Source organism: Halichoerus grypus, chromosome 5 (genome assembly GCF_964656455.1).
Source record: "Halichoerus grypus chromosome 5, mHalGry1.hap1.1, whole genome shotgun sequence".
Classification (NCBI taxonomy): domain Eukaryota; kingdom Metazoa; phylum Chordata; class Mammalia; order Carnivora; family Phocidae; genus Halichoerus; species Halichoerus grypus.
In genome coordinates this window covers 100,344,946-100,362,277 of record NC_135716.1, presented here as the reverse complement: position 1 = coordinate 100,362,277, position 17,332 = coordinate 100,344,946, and the positions used below count along the sequence as shown (strand labels likewise).

Below are 17,332 nucleotides of genomic sequence, written 5' to 3'. Positions count from 1 at the left end.
TGCGGATACTGTCAGGGCAAATACAAATTAAAAATAAGATGCTTAATTCTCCCTGTTGAAAATAAGGGAAGAGACTTCCCTTCTGACCTTTCCTTAGAGCATTTACTTTGGAAACCGTATAATTTTAAGTGTTTTCTTTGTCTTTTGGAAATCTATGTAAATCCCTTTAAAAGCTAAGCAAGACTTTAACCAGCATTGTGACCCAGGAATGTCTTTCTCAAATCCCTCAGAACCATGTCTTTAAAGATGATCAAGGAAAATAACTGCCCCACCTCTGCATTTCCGCGAGAGGATAGGAGGTTAAATTTATGGGCGCCTCACTCTAAAACTAGTTCCTATCATAAAGATAGGAATTTATTTTTTCCTTTGGATAAATCCTCTTAGCTAACACAGGTTGTCACCCAATTACCTGGTGAATTTAGGATGAACTATGTGTGACAAGTGATGCTGGCAAGTCCTCTTAAGGACTAGTTGTAATTTATCTTGAAAACATGTATGTGATGGGCTGCATATGCTTATCTATTTAAAGAGTGAGATTTATTTGTCTTTGCAATCTCTAGCAGATTGCCTGTGATGCAGATCTCATTCTAGTTTAATGTTTATTCAATGCTACAACTGTTTCTTTCTCTTCTACGTTTGCAGAGGTTATCAAGAATGGGAGAAGATTTAGGTTTTTAATTTTTTTTACCAAAGAACACATTTCAATCAAATCATTCCTTTGATAACTATTTGTCCTTTATTTTATACCATCAACCAGTGTGAAATAAGTATTTTTTTGGTGGGGGGAGGCAAATATCAGTCTAATATCCATGGTCGAATACTACACATATGTTGAAAGTTAGAGCACATTACTTTTCCGAGTACATCACTTTGAAGTATACAAGGAATGTTGTATTCATAACTGTTATTTTCATTATATTCTATGAGATTTCAAATTTTGTTTGATTTTATGAACTGTTGAATTATGAAACAGTAAAGTATTCATATCAAGAACATCATTAACAAGATATTCAGTTAGAAAAGGCAAGTTTGCCTTCAGGAAGAAGTAATTACGTTACTTTGAAAAAAAATTATGGTTTTCAGGATTATGTTATGAATTACTTTTTCAAATAAACTTTTATTTTAGAATAGTTTGGCTTACAATTAGTTTGGAAAAATTTTGAAGATAATTCATTCATTTCATTGCAACCTTCCAATAACTTCTTACTGGAAATCTGTTTACTAAAGTATATATATATATATATATATATATATATATATATATATATATATTATTCATTATCTACGTCATTACATTATTAACCCTGATAGTTAAAATGCTTGTTGAACTCAGGATAATCCTTAGCTAGAAAAGCATTGAGGTGGATCTTTACCTGAAATATTTTTCTAGTAAATGATTTAAGATATATTTTAGGATTTGACATGAAGGTTTTATGCTTAGTGAAATACAAGTAGAGTCTATGTTTGTTTCATTGTATTTCCTCTGAGAATACAACACTCTGTTAGAAATGTTAGAGACAGCTCACCATCACATGCAAGGGAGACCAGAATACATGACTCCAGAATGTGCTACTTTGGCATGTGGATTATTTTAAGCTGAAGACGAAACCCAACAAACTCAAGAAGAGCTTTTAATCTCCCCCTGCCTAAAAAAATTTAGGTAGAGGGGTATACCAAAAGAGAGCTAATACCAAAGATAACTTTTTATATCAGAAAGACTTATTTGTATGGCCTGGCAAACACTCATTTACCAAACATCTGTTTTTCTCATTTTCCTAAGATTTGTTTTCTCCCTTTTGAGACCCCAGGCCCCTAGCCCCTTCTCTTTAGCTCAGAATGGTATATAAGCCAGAATTATGTGACTGCCAGGCAACCTCTCATGTCTTTGTGGGGCTTCTGTACCTACAAAATTAAATTTATTTTTTCCCCTGTTAATCTGTCTTATGTCAATTTAGGTATTAGACCAGCCAAAGAACCTAGAAGGGAAGAAGGGAAAAGTTTTTCTCACCTATGCATATTTGATGTGCTTACTTACATTTCACTTGCAGGTAGGTTAGAGCCATGTTATTAACTTTGGGCAAGAGACTAAGTGGAAGGATGGAAATATATAGTAATGTTGATTAATTAATTTGTCTGCTTCATACGTGGCTCTGTTAGGCAGAAAGTAATTACGTATTTTCAAAAACTATAATCTGTTGATGCTATTATGGGGCTCTATTAGATAGACATAACAGATTTTGGAAAATAATTGCATATTTTCCAAAACTGTAATTTACCATGTTAGTAGACTAGACTAAACTTATGCTGCGGTTTTGTGGTAATAAATTAATAAAGAGATCCCAGTCACACAATAAAATGCAGGTTTGTTTCTTGCCAGTGTAAAGTTAGATGTGGTTTTGCAGTTTTCCTCCTTGAAGCTACTCTGTCTGAAAAACATGGCCTTAAAGGCCCTCTGTAGGAAAATAAGGGTAACTGGTGACTGCTTCAGTGTGGAAGATATATATTCCTTCCACTCATGGATATATTTGATATTTAAGGGCCTTTCCGTAGAACACCAATACCAGCCATAAAAGCAAATTATGTTAGGAAATCTTGAGAATAAATATTTACACTGAAGAGAAAGTCAAGTGGGGTCATCTAGACCATTGGCTCAAAAGTTAGATTGAATGCATTAAATATCATCAACTCTGCTTATTTGTCTGTGGTCTTTTGGATGATACTTTACCTCTCTTAGACTGAGTTTCTTCATCTACAATAATATCTAATTAATATTATTGTTCTAAGAAATAAGTGATTCATGACCATGGCATTGTACATGGAAATACAACCATTTAATAATTATCAGATATAAAATTGTAATTTCTATACTATTAAACAGTAAACATGTTAACTCATAAATGGCTAAAAATCAAGTAAACATTTTTTTTAAAAGATTTATTTATTTAGAAACAGAGTGAGTGTGAGCACACAGAGGGTGAGGGAGAAGGAGAAGCAGCCTCCCCACTGAGCAGGAAGACCCATGGGGGTGGAGCTCGATTCCAGGACCCTGGGATCATGACCTGAGCCACCGAGGTGACCCTCAAGTAAACATTTTAAAATTAAGTTTATGAACTGTGAAATGTGAAAAGTTGTAAAAGCTTTAAAAATGGATGGTATTACTTTATATGTCCACTCAGTCATTCAGCAGTTACTTACCAAGATCCTACTACGGGGGATGCTCTCATACCACGGGGATTTTGTGGGATAAAATAAACAAGATCTCAATAAGTTAAAAACACTACAGTGGGGGAGACAGCTACAATTATGGAAACAAGCACTGGAATGAGAAATATTCCATTAGTTTGTAAAGGACGTTGAAGTATTTTATGTAGGAGAATGAAATAAAAAGTGACTAATAATTGGAGAAGTGTACTTAGATTATGTAAACAAACGACTTCTCTGCAGATTAGACCTTTTATTGGATAGTGTGTTGTTGTTGTTGTTGTTTTAAGTGGTATCCATAATTTTAAACTCAAATTATCCCACTGCCCTCAAACTGTGACAAATTAAGTAATCCAAACAAGTGGTCATGCAGCAGGTCAAAGTGTACGGATCTGAGGCACATCCCCTCAAAACCAGCGCTCGGGCAGAGCGCACACCACAGAGGCATCAGGGTGTGGAGACACCTCTTAAAACTTAAGGAGCTGAAAAGAGATTCTTGCTCTGAGCTTTTCTCCTTCAATAGGGGCGGGCGAATGGCCAACTCTGGGGCCGGTGCCGGTGGACAGGCCGAGTGCCAGCTCCCGTGCCCAGAGGGGCGGCTCACACGGGTCTCCCTGGAGAGAAATTTGTCGCAGCTCCTGCCCGGGGTTCTCGCCACCTCCCACCAGGACAGAACTGGGCGGCAACTCCCTGAAGGTGGCGCGCATGCGCAGGCCTCCACGTGTCAGGTGGACCGCAAGCTCCCACTGGTGCGCGAGGCTCGCGGGCGCCCAGGAGCGGGACGGACTTTCCACCCAGGCCTCGGGGAAAGCAGACGCAGCTAGGTGGAGCAGTAGGCTGCGGGTGCCTCCCAGGCTTGGACGGCCTGGTCCACGCAGGAGGTTGAAATTCACCAGCAGCTCCCCGCACAGCCAGCCGTCATCAGCCAGGTGGGGGCAAGGGCCGAACCCCGCTCAGGGCAGTGGTCCTGGTTCCACTGCTGCACGGGGCCGGGAATCCTCCAGGAGCCCCACTGCCCCTCGGCTGAAGCCGAGGAGGCCTCTGAAGCCAGCAGTCTTTAGCTTCTATTTCCAAAAACTGACTTCGGGAAGGTGGTCCTGCTTCCTCCATGCAGACTGTGGGAGCTTCCAGGGCTCAAGGTCCATCAGGTCCATCAGCTGCACCATCTTGGTTTCATTCTTCCGGGTCACGAAGGCCTCCTTATCAGCATCACACCTGGGAATGGGAAGGCCCGGCCTTTAAAATCAGGGTTTGGCTGCCAGGGCAGGTCACCTCGGCGCTGGCGCTCACAGATCAAGTGGGTCAAGCTCAAGTCCTTGCAGCAGCATTCCCAAAGGACCTCCGGAGCTGCCGCCGCAGCCAAGACAACAATATGAGGACGACATTACAGGAAGAGCAAATAGTAAGTACAGAAACCCCAAGGGGAGAATGAGATTGGTGTGCACAGGTACAGAAAGAAAGCCAATGTAGCCAGAGTTTAGCGATTAAAGGGCACAGTAAAAGAAATGTACAGAGAACCAGGCAGAGACCAGATTATGTAATATTTTACAGACTATAGTAAGGAGTTTGGATTTTCTTTTAGTTGGTTTGGGAAGTTGTTGGAGAGTTTAAAGCAGGGGAGGCATATACTCTGAGTGGCTTGCTTCCTGTGTGGAGAACGTGCTGTAGAAAATACTCATCAGTAAAATGGTATCAAGATAGTACCTACCTCAGAAAATTGTTACAAGTATTTAATGAGTGGATGTATGTAAAACTCTTAGAATAGTACCTGGTATATAATAAGCACTACAAAAGTGTGTTAAATACGAAAAAAAAAAGGGTTTATTCAAAGTTATTTTCAGAATTATGAATGCAAAGGTGCTTGTGATTGTTTAAAAACAAAACAAAACTATTTCAAACAGAGTATCAGTAGGGTAGGTTATCTTTAGAGTAGGGAATGACTGAGCACATCCTAATTATTGAACTCATTCTTTCTTCAGTCCCAGTTCTGTGATTATCTGTTGTAGAAAAATTTGTAAGCCCATACTTTGAATATAATAGGTACTATACCCAGATTTGAATTAAAATAACTGAGTGCAAATTCTGTTAGGGTGGGTATTCTCTCTCTTTTTTTTTTTTTTAAGTGTCTCACAGTACCTACTAAGTAAGGTTCCCTGTATGTAGATGGCCATCCAAATGGGCGGGCATTAGAAGGAGGGCATTGAAATTGAACAGTATTAAAGAGTGTAAATATTTGAGGACTGTGAGCACTAAGTGGATGATGAGGGGGGAAAATCACAAGAATAGAGGTTAAGTCATTTTTGTAAAAGTACGACATTTAGCAATTAGTTGTACAGATATTGTATCTGAAGACACTCTTTTATATTGAAATAAAAAGAGTTTTCTGATCAGGTCAATTTTAAGCACTCTTATCAACCAATTAAACAATAAAGTCAACAGACATATAGAAAAATTGAGCTATACACATATTCTGATAAATCTTCTAAAAGCTCTTGAAAATGATCTCTTCACAAAGCCCATGGATGACTTCCATTAATTCAAATGGAAATTTTGCATACATTGTACATCAAGTGGAGATAAAGTTCTTTTTATGTTCAACTCTATAAATTCTGTACTGTACATTAATTGTTTTGATGTATGATACAAAGTATGGATTATGCGTAATGCACAAAGCTTTAACAGATGAACGGAGAATAACTGAAGCTTAACACTTCCACTTCCTTAAACAAAAAGGTGAATACAATGGAGAGAAAGAAGTACGTGTGTTTTACACCCAGTCAAGGAGAACGTGTGTGAAGTTTTATATAGTGAAAGAAAGCAGCGATGAAAGAGGCAGCCTGGAGCTTTCTTCCTGGGAATGTTCTTTTTTTTTTTTTTTTTTTCCCCAGCTGCTTAGTACTTACGGAAAGCTTTCTGAGGTACTCACTGTTCTCCATATATATAGTAATGAGAAGGGTTTTGTTTTTGTTGTTGTTGTTTTTGTTTTTTGAAATTTCCCCACTCTTACAGACTGATGATGGTTTGAGAATAGTTTGCACCTTAAAACTTCTGACTGGTCTCTTGGGTCCTTATTGGCAGCTAGAGTGATCCAGAGACAAAAGTAAGGGCATGATACTCCTCTGCTCAGAATACTCAAATTCCTTCTATCAGATTCAGGATACAGGCCAAAGGCCTCACATTGGCCTGCAGAGCCCTAAATTATTCATCTCCTGTTTCCTTTCTAACCAAAGCACCGTCTTCTCCACCCCCATCCCGCTCTGCTCTTTCCAACGAGGTAGGCACAGAACTGCTTCAGGCTCATTCCTGCAGGGCCTGCTTTTGCTGCACACGGAGTGCGGTTCACTGATTACTTGCTTCAGGTCTTTAAACAAATGTCACCTCAAAGAAGACTTTCTCTAACCATTCTATTTAATTGTTAAAATTAAAGCTGCCCATTCTCCACTGTCTGGTTATTCTCTGCTGTCTTCCCTGCTTTATACCCTCCACAGACTCAGTACCGGGAGAGTACATATTTTATTGATTTGATTGTGTATGCATCTTTCCATATGTTGTGTATGAGTCTATATTCTCCAGTTACAAATGGAGATTCACGAAAACAAGATCTTTGTTTTGTTGTCTGAACCAGACAACATCTGTAATAATAGTTCCTGGCACATTTTAAGTGCTCAGTATATGTGTGGTGAATGAATATTTGATGAATAAAAAAGCACATGATCCCAGAAAGAAGCTGACTTGAATTATTAGGTGGTACAGTTTTACTTTAAACAAATCTAATCCTTGTGATTTGTATTTATAGAGTTTTAACAGAAAATGCTGGGGGTTTTTCCCTATAATTTCTATTTCCTCTCCTGTTTCTTGAATTATCATAAAATATTTGTAAGAGTCATATAATGAAAAGAAATCTGAAAATGGAATAGCCTCGTAGGTTTATAATATTTATGGTTTTCTTTATGTCTTTTTTAAAGATTTGTTTATTTTAGAAAGAGAGAGAGAGAGCACAAGTGGGAGGGGGAGGGGAGAGAGACTCTCCAGCAGACTTCACACTGAGCACAGAGTCTGACACGGCGCTCAGCCTCATGACCCTGAACTCACACTCTGAGCTGAAACCAAGAGTCAGACGCTTAACCGACTGTGCCACAGAGGTACCCCTCTTTATATCTTTCTAAAATATTCCATGGAGGGGCACCTGGGTGGCTCCATCAGTTAAGTATCCAACTCTTGATTTCAGGTACTGATCTCAGGGTTGTAATATAGAGCTGGGTGTGGAGCCTGCTTAATTATCTTACACATTAGGAGGGACGAAATAAATAAATATATGAGATTATGAGAACAATTCTAGAAGAAAATAAAATGGGATAAAGGGTCAAGCATTGGTAGGTGGGGCACTTTGGATAACATGAAGACAGACATCATCTCTCAGAAGAAGATATTTTAAAAGAGAGAGAGAGTGAGAGTGAGCATCTCAGATATCTAAGGGAGAATATTTCAGCAATAGAAACTGACAATTGCAAGTCTAGAAAGCTCCAGACAGCAGTCTCTGGATGTTGCAGCTGGAGAGGCACGGCTTCTATCAGCAAATGTATGAATTTTTCCCACTCTTCCATTGCATCTGTCTGTGGCCTTAGGACTTTTGACTAATAGAACAATCTAAATTATGAGGATGCACAGAAGGTAAAAATTCACCGTTTTATGGTATGGAGCTCATTATGTACAGTCATGGGGTGGTGGGGATTAGACAAGTGCTGCAGAGCAGCAGTTGGGAAATTCGGCATTTCTACATCATCACAAATTCCTCACAGTCACCTTTCTCCTCTTTCCTAACGTGGCAATAGGTTTCTGTCTGCATAATTGTTAGAAATACAAGTTTAACAACCAGTTTACGGCATTATTATTTCAGGCCAAATCCAAACAAACCTCCCTATCCACCCAATCCTCTTCCTTCAGTGCTTCGTCCATTTTTTCCTTCTGCTTCATTTCTGTATTCTGTTATTTCACGTCTCTGTTGTCTTAGCATTTGTATGTTCACATGCGCACATACACTTAGAAAAATACTATTAATTATGTTTTATTCTGCATTTCAACTTGGTTTGAACATGTCAAAAGCAAGAATCACATATTTTTATCTGTGTATGCTTGGTAATATGCAACATGTTTGCATATTACCTAAAAGCATAATAAATATTTGTTACTTGAAATAATGCAAGGTTAAGCATAATAAAGGCATTGAGACAGGCATGTACAAAGTAACTCTCAGAAACTGAGTTTTTCCCTTTGAGCTAAAGGTTACAACATGTGAACAGCAATAATAATGGTCATTGTCCTATTTTGCTTTGCTTTTCTGCCAACTATTGATGAAAGGACCCGTTATCTCCTTTAGTCCCCATACCAACCTTAGGATGTTGGCACTTTTATCATCACTATTTTACAGATAAGGACACTTCAGCATAGAAAGGCTAAACAACTTACTTAACTTCATTCATTTAATAATAGGAGAAGTTAAATCCTATGACATCTGATTTCATAACCTGTATTTCTAAATCTGTGCTACAAATAGGGTGGAACATTTTGCTTAAGTAACAAAATCCCTATTCCAACCTACTTAGAAATATCAAAGAAACAAAGTTGGTTTCAGGTAAAGCTGGATTCAGTAAAAAAATACTGCGGAGCCACAGTAGTCTCTCTGTGTTGATGCTAATTTCCTCTCTGCTTTACTCTCAAGCCAATTCTTTATATTGTATACTTAGCTTCCAGCAGCTTCAGCTTACAGTCTAACCCCTAGCAGCAGCACTTACAAAAGGGAAATGATTTTTTCCGAGGATTACCATACTTCTCCAGAAGCCCTTTTAGCTCTGGATGGTGGGATGAATGCCAGTTGTCCCTGTCTGCACTATGGTTTCTGATATAAAAGGCTCAGATGGGTCAGCTTTCAGTCACAAGCCCACTGTGAACTACACGTGTGGTCAGTTACTCCCTCTCCTCACCAGGTAAACATCTGCATTGAGGGCTGGGGAAAGAGAGATCTTAAATAAAACATGCGCTGTAGCCAGAAGAAGGGTCATACTGCACTGAGCAAAGAAGAGGTATATGCCTACTGGAGGTAAATAAGCTTTCATCCAAGTCATGGAAATAATTAAATGCCCAGTATAGGAGTTGGAATAATAATATTCTAGATGTTAGGAAACCATTAATCATGGATATAAAGATCTGTTCTCCAGTAATTTTGTAGTTTCTTAAAGGAAAGGCAGTGAGTCTATATTTTTTACTATTGTATCCTGAAAATCTAGAATGGTATCTGGCACAGAGTGGCTGCATAATATATTTGCTGACTTGGAGTTAATTTAACAGACTTCAACAATAGGCAAGATAATTAAGGAGATTATTTATCAGTCCTAGTGAGATATCACACATAACTTTTCAATCGAATCTTTCACTTTTCTTATCCACTCTCAGAATTTTAAACTAATTTCTATATTATAACTTCATATATGCCGATAAATAATATACCTAAATCTCCAGCCTTAACTGCTTCTCTGAATCATATATGAAACTTCCTTTTAGACTAGTTATCCAACAAGCACCTTAAATTAAGTATATTTAAAACTGAGCACATTATCAATTATCCAAAGCGTGTCCCTTTTCTACAACATCCATTTTTTTTTTAAAGATTTTATTTATTCATTTGAGACACAGAGATACAGAGAGAGAGAGAGAGCATGAGGAGAGGGAGAGGCAGAGAGGGAGAAGCAGGCTCCTCGCTGAGCAGGGAGCCTGATGCAGGGCTCAATCCCAGGACCCTGGGATCATGACCTGAGCCGAAGGCAGACGCTTAACCATCTGGGCCACCCAGGCACCCCTCAACATCCATTTAATAGATTGCACTACCTTGTATCTCTGGGCTTAGTTACAAAAACGTGAGATATAAAATCATTTCAGGTCTTCCCTTTATACACCTGAACAAGGGTGAACTTGTGAAAAAGTTCTCTCAACTCTGCTGCCTTATCAGTTCTCATATCTGTGTCTTCCAACCTTATGGATTATAATAACTTAATTAGTACCTTGATGTCTGTTACCTGGATTATCAAAATAATCATCTTTCTTGCAGCTTTATTGAGATATAATTGACAAATAAAATTGTAAGATAGGTAAAGTGTGCAGAATGATGGTTTGATATGTGCATACATTGCGAAGGGGTTTCCCCCATCTAGTTAACATATCCTTCACTTCATATAGTTACCCTTTTTACTTGTTGATGAGAACATTTAAGTTCTACTCTCAGTAAATTCCAGTTACATGATGCAGTGTTATAATGCAGTAACCACATCATACGTAAGATCTTCAGACCTTATGTTATAGCTGAAAATTTGTATCCTTTAATCACCTCTCTCCCTGTTTTCCTTGCCCCCACCCCCAGCCCTTGGCAGCCATTTTTCTACTCTTTGTTTCTATGAGTCTGACTTTTTCTTTTTTTCTTTTAGAGTCTACATAAAAGCGGTACCATACAGTATTTGTCTCTTTCTGTCTGGCTTATTTCAATTAGCATAATGCTAATTATGTTCTGTGGGGTTTTTGTTTGTTTTTGTGAATCCTACAGGTTTATCCATGTTGTCAGAAATGACAGGATTTCCTTCTTGTTTAAGGTTGGATTATCTCTCTCTCTCTCTCTCTCTCACCATATATATGTATATATTTCCTCTGTGCTTTACGCTCAGGCATTTCCCTTTCTCAATCTTGACAGAGTGATCTTCTGTAGTAAATGAACCTCATCAGTCAGACTGGCCCAAGCTCTGGGTTGTCTCTCAAACTTTGTAATTGTCCAAACCATATTCTTTGTTCTTAGTGGTTCACAGTAGTTGAGGATATGCTAAGGCCCTGAGTGTCCCGAAGGGGAAGATTGCATTCAGCTCAATGCAGACTAATTAGAAGTCAGATCCTCAGGCAGCTGCTGAGAAAGTGTGTAGTTAAGTCCCTTCCGTGGAGAACTGGGGGAAGGCCACTCTTGCTACTTCTTCTGCCCTGGGCCAGGGTATATAGCTGGGGGTGGCGGGGAGGGAGAGAGGGGAGTGTACCTGTGCCAGTTAGGAGCTGCTTCTTTGTTTGCTACAGTCCTGTGGCTTCCAGACCAGCTGATATGGAGACCCATCTCTTGGCAGCAGCTGCAAAAGCTGTGGCACAGAGGTATCACAGGCTCCTTTCAGGGAGATACTGGTGTCTTGTAGTGTGCTACAGGGAGATGGCTAGGGAGATGTCCCTTGGTTGCTTCATTCCCTGAGAGGATCAGAGACAGACCCCAGATTCATGCTAAATTAGAAGCCTGACCCTTAAGCAGTAACATTTAAAGTACGCAGATGGAATATGCACAATGGAATATTACTCAGCCATCAAAAAGAATGAAATCTTGCCATTTACAATGACATGGATGGAGCTAGAGTATATTATGTTGGGCGAAATAAGTCAGTCAGAGAAATACAAATACCATATAATTTCACTTATGTGTGGAATTTAAGAAAAAAAACAGATGAACATAGGGGAAGGGGAGAGAAAAGAGAGGGAGACAAACCATAAGAGACTTTTTTTAAAAAGGGTTTTATTTATTTGTCTGTGAGAGAGAGATATATATAGAGAGAGCACAAGCAGAGGGAACTGCAGGCAGAGGGAGAAGACGACTCCCCGCTGTTCAAGGAGCCCGATGCGGGACTCGATCCCAGGACCCTGGGATCATGACCTGAGCCAAAGGCAGACGCTTAACGGCCTGAGCCACCCAGGCATCCCAAACCATAAGAGACCCTTAATTACAGAGAAAAAACTGAGGGTTGCTGGAGGGGAGGTGGGCAGGGAACGGACTAAATGTGTGATGGATATTAAGGAGGGCACTTGTTGGGTTGAGCACTGGGTGTTGTATGTAATTGATGAATCACTAAATTCTACTCCTGAAACCAATCTTACACTATATGTTAACTAGCTAGAATTTAAATAAAAATGTGGGGGAAAAAAGTATGCAGATGGATCTCTTTCAGGGAAAGGCTGGGAGATGGGCATTATTGTCTGTTCCTTCTTAGTTGAGCCCTGAGGAGATAATCAGTTAAAAACTCTTTATTTTGCTACAGCCCTTGGGGGGTCTCATGAATGAAAACCCTATTAACTATCAGAGCTAGGCAGTCTGGGAGCCCATCCCTTGGGGAGCAGCCATAAAACCTGGGGCCAGGGTTGGAGTTTATAGTGAGAATGTATCTCCACCTCTCCTACCCTTTTGGATGTATTTTCTTGTTTGCCCACTGTGGAGGAGTCATTCAGTGAGTTTCTGGATTTCTTTCAGAGGTAATTGCCTGGTGTGTAGCTGTGTATTTGATGTGTCCATAAGAGGAAGGGAGTTCTGGAGCCTCCTCTGTCACCATCTTGGTTTATCTCCCTCCAAGAAATCCTCAAAATTATTTTCTTAGTTTCCTTCTTCAACTGGAATTTCATACTCTCAAATCCTCCTATCTTTTTCTTCCAATTTTCTTTTTTATTTAGTACAGACTTAATGGTCATCCATTTATTTATTTTATTTATTCATTTGAGAGAGAGAGCACAAGCCAGGGAAGAGGCAGAGGGAGAGGGAGAAGCAGATTCTCCGCTGAGCAGGGAGCCTGACTCGGGGCCCCATCCCAGGACCTCACGATCATGACCTGAGCTGAAGGCAGATGCTTAACTGACTGAGCCATCCAGGCAGCCCTTAATGGTCATCCATTTAAATGATGTTTTAACATGTATCTGAGTCCTTCTCCCTTTACCTATTTCCCAGATCCCAGCCTAAGGTAGCTTATCCTACCTGCTTTCTCTTCTCTGGATTTCTTATTAGACAGGCTAGAAAATTGTTGTGGTTCTTTTCTTAATATTATATATTTAGACATGTAGATCACAAGAAGAGGAGATTTAGGGAAAACCATTTAGGGAGAAATCCAGCAATGTTGAGCAGTGGGTAAAATGGTTACAGTCTTTAGTTAGAGTGGCTCGTTCCCTGTTCTATGGCTCTTTGTGTTGTGGTAATATTATCTAATTCTTGTGGAGAATGGTAAGGTGAAGGTAAACACATTCTGGAGAAACAGAGTGAGATAGAATTTTGTTAAATAGAAATTACAGTTGATGCAATAAGTCAAAGACGGCTCTAAATCTTTTAGACCAAAGTCAGAGTTTCTGGTGTCCAGTAAGCACATCCAGACTTAGTAAGGGGAGATATTCAAAAGCATTATTGAATGGAGGAGTAAGGGACTCTTGAAATGGGGTGGGGGCAGGACTGTTGCATTAGGGAGAACACTGAAATAAGCTCTGCAGATGTCTGAAGGGTTAGGAAAAAAATGGGTTTTCTTTTCTAGAGGGAACTGAACAGGGCTAGATGAACTGAGTGTGGGAAAGTGGGATGAGAAAAATGGCATGACTGGATAGTAGATCAGAGCATGTTTTACCAGGAGTGAGTCTATTTTTGAAAGAGGCCTTTGAAAAGTACTGTATGACGGCTCAGGATGAGGATGGGTCAAAATCAGGGATCTGGGGAAAGAATCTTAATCAATGTTTTGTTAATAATCATTTTGTTCTGATTAAACAGTGGGGACCAAGTAGTTAAGCTAATCATTTGTGAAGCAATGAATGGAGATTTGGATGGTCTGTGTCTGGCCTTATCACAGATAAACAATGAGGGGCTTCTTTGAGTGTCCTCTCAGTCATATGGGGAGGGATGGTCTGTGCAGTAAGCCATTTCCTGAAACACAAAATGTGGGAGAATTTCTCAACACTTCCTATTTTCTAGCATCACAGGGCTTGAACAGTGTTCAACATGGCCATTGGACAAACAGAAGAGAGGGTCCAAATTAGGATAAAAAAGTCCAGCTTGGTACATTTTTAGTAAATTATCTTAATAAATGTGTATTATAGATGGTTGGTGAAATAAAGCTCATTTGGAAAGAGAGGACTAAAAATATCTGAAACTATTACTCAGGGCCGAAAATAATTTGTACATTTTTTCTTGAATGAGTGAATGGATAAAAGAATAAAAATGAATAATATCATCACTACTGACTCTAGTCTATAAAGAAAAAAAAATGCCTATTTGACACTTTTATTTAGTCACTGAATAGATCTCTCAAAAGGAATTCTCAATTCTAGTCATTCTCTGCACCACTGCCTTCCCCTAAAAAGAAAAAGAAAGTAAAACTGGTTTTCCAGTATTCTCAGGTTAGTAAAAGGGACCACCATTCACCAATCTTTCATGCCCGCAGCTAAGTGTTATCCTTGCTTCTTTTCTTTTCTACCCTGTATTTAATCTATCAACAAGTACTTTGGGAACTATCTTCAAATATATCCTGAATATAATTACTTCTGTTCCTTTTTTTTTTTTTTTTGGTGACCACCTTAGTTCACACCATCATCTATTGCACTACCATAGTAACTAACTGGTTGATTTGCTTCCAAGTTCGTTGCCTTAGACTGTTTTCCAGGCAGCAGCCAGAATGATCTTTTAAGAAGTTAATCACATCATTCCCTGTTTTAAACCGATTTGTAATTTCCCACTGCTCTCAGAATAAAATTAAATCTCTTATTATGGCCTAAGAAGATTTACATAATCTTTTACTATGTAACTGTGGAGGCTGCTCTCCTGCATTGTTGCTCTTGCTCACTGGACTTTATCCAGTTTGAGCTCCTAACAATTTCTTCCCAACACCAAACTAATTGCAGGTGGATAGCCTTTAGTCTTACTCTTCTCTCTGTCCAATGCATATTTCTCCAGATTTCTCATCCTTTTGTGTGTTTTTTTCTTTTACACAAGCATGCATCAATGATCATTCTGGCATTCACAGAATCTCCTTATCCTTTTTATTTATTTTTTTATAGATTGTATCCTGTCTCATCTTCTCCCCTATAAAACAGAACATACAGGGTATCTACGTTAAAATGGTAACTAAATGCAATAATAACACAAAAAAGGGCTTAGGATCTTTCTTAGCACATGATGGTATTCATCATCACTGCCATCTTCAACATCACACCCACAAAATTATTTTGCTAATTTATATGTATTATTGAATACTGTCTCTCTTAGAATGAAGTCCTATGAGAGGAAAGACTTCAGCTGTCTACCCTTTATCAAAAGAAGTATAATGTCAGGCATGGAGTGAGGAGTCAGTAAATACTCACTGGATGATTTGTGTAAGAATTGTCATCTAAACAGTGTCTCTTATCAATGCTTCTAGTTTTCAAGAGGTGCAGGTAGCCTCATGTCACTCAGGTGGTGGTATTTATGTTAAGAGAACACAGGGAAGTCAAGGAGAGAGAAAACCAACACTGTATCAAAAGGGCAAGATATCAAAGAGCCCTGGAAAATCATTTATCACCATTCAGAACATAAAAGTCGCTCCGGTGACCCATAAGCAACTCTAATGACCCAGACAGTAGATATAGTAAGCCAGTAATTTTGTTGTTGCCTTTGAATCAGACATCTATTGCTTTTTGGTCTAGTAACCTGCCACACTCATGACTCTTTCGTCCCTTGTCTGTTGTGATTTCTACTTTCAGCACTTCTTAACCATGTTTCTCCTTTCACCGTGTTATCTATTGAGCCTTGTGTTTAAACTCTCCATTATAGATTTGATTGCATAATGATCATCTGTGGCAGATGATGACATCTTTGGTTGTCTACTTAATAGTGGTCACTCATATTTCTTGCTGAAAGAAGCTCTGTTTTGTTTGGGTACCAGTGGTCAGTTCTGGTGATGATTCATGATTGCTTTAGTTCAGTTATGCTTGCCTGACTCCCACTGAAATAGAATGTGAGTGAGAAATTAGGGGTTGCCTATTGGAGAGCTTCTGAAAAAGGTTTTGTTATCTAATAAAAATTGAGAATGTCATGCGAGAACGCTTTAGCTCCTATTCCCTCCCATTTCATACCCCATGCTGTCTTGAGACCACATAATGCCCGAAATTGTGACAGTCAACTTAGAGCTGTGAAGTTTGACGCCTCAGATCTACAGATAATATGCTGAGGAGATGTCACATAATGATATAGTTATGCCTTCAGCGCTGTTCTCGGAGTGGCTGCGCTACTGAAGGAGCTCCTCAAGTGAACAATACATTTCCTTGCAGTTCCAGCTATTTCTGGCCAATTTTTGTTACTTCCAGCTGGACAAATCCTGATACACTCCGCAGCGGATAGTAATATTAATGAAGTGATTTCTCTACAGAGGACACCAAAGCATGATGGAATGCCTCTAATTTCTAGGAGAAATACTTGGTCTAGCATGTTGTGACTACAGCACTGGAATCACAAAATTCAAAGCGTGGCCAGTAATGGATAGAGGACTATCTGTAACCTTTATTCTCCGAAGATGGTGTGGGAAGAACAGGGTCTGAGAGGTACTCTATGTATTCATTCCCAAGGCATTTTGCCGTTTTATTTTTAAAAAGTGGAAGAATCAGCTTTTTATATAAGACCCGTAGCTGATCACAAAACAGTGTAGATGTGTTACATACCCCTAACTAAATCTTTGTCCTGTGTTTCCTTGCCTCATGTTCCCTTACCCAACTTTTATATGAGCTTCCAGTGGGAGAAGATGACTCAGAACTTTTGTTGCATAGAAGAAAAGTAGATGTTAAAAAGGTGGTAGGATAATTAATGAGATACAGATTATTGGGTGTAAAATAAAGCTGTGCTCTCACCTCAAAGCCTAGAGTGTAAATATTAGAACCTAACACAGAGTTATTAATGGACAGTGTTATATACATTTGTAGTTGTGTATTTTTGAACAAAAATCAATATATGGCTAGTCATCAAAAAAAAAAAAAAAAAAAAGGCTAGTCATCTACTCTATACCTAAATACACAAGTAGTTTGTTAAAGAACTTCAGAATAAGTGCATGTAAAAAAGGCCAATAACTAGTCTATTCTACTTTTGAATATTTTTAAATTGACTTACTCTTTGTGTTCCCTAATGTGCTCAGAGTTAATTAAATGTTACTTCTCTTCTTCATAAGTAATAACAAAGAAGCCATTTAAAGCAAATCTGATTATTCTTTTAGATAACCCCTTCATAATGTATTTTGCTTGTGTGTCTGAATCAAGTGTTTGTAGTACTTCTTTGAAAAGAAGGAAACACTCTCCAGCT

The 17,332-nt window shown here is 38.9% G+C and overlaps 1 pseudogene; it reads right to left on the bottom strand.

Annotated features, from left to right (window-relative positions):
• Positions 1 to 3,668: 3,668 nt before the first annotated feature.
• Positions 3,669 to 4,585, bottom strand: LOC118533963 (alpha-ketoglutarate-dependent dioxygenase alkB homolog 4-like; annotated as a pseudogene).
• Between the last annotated feature and the right edge of the window lie 12,747 nt (positions 4,586 to 17,332).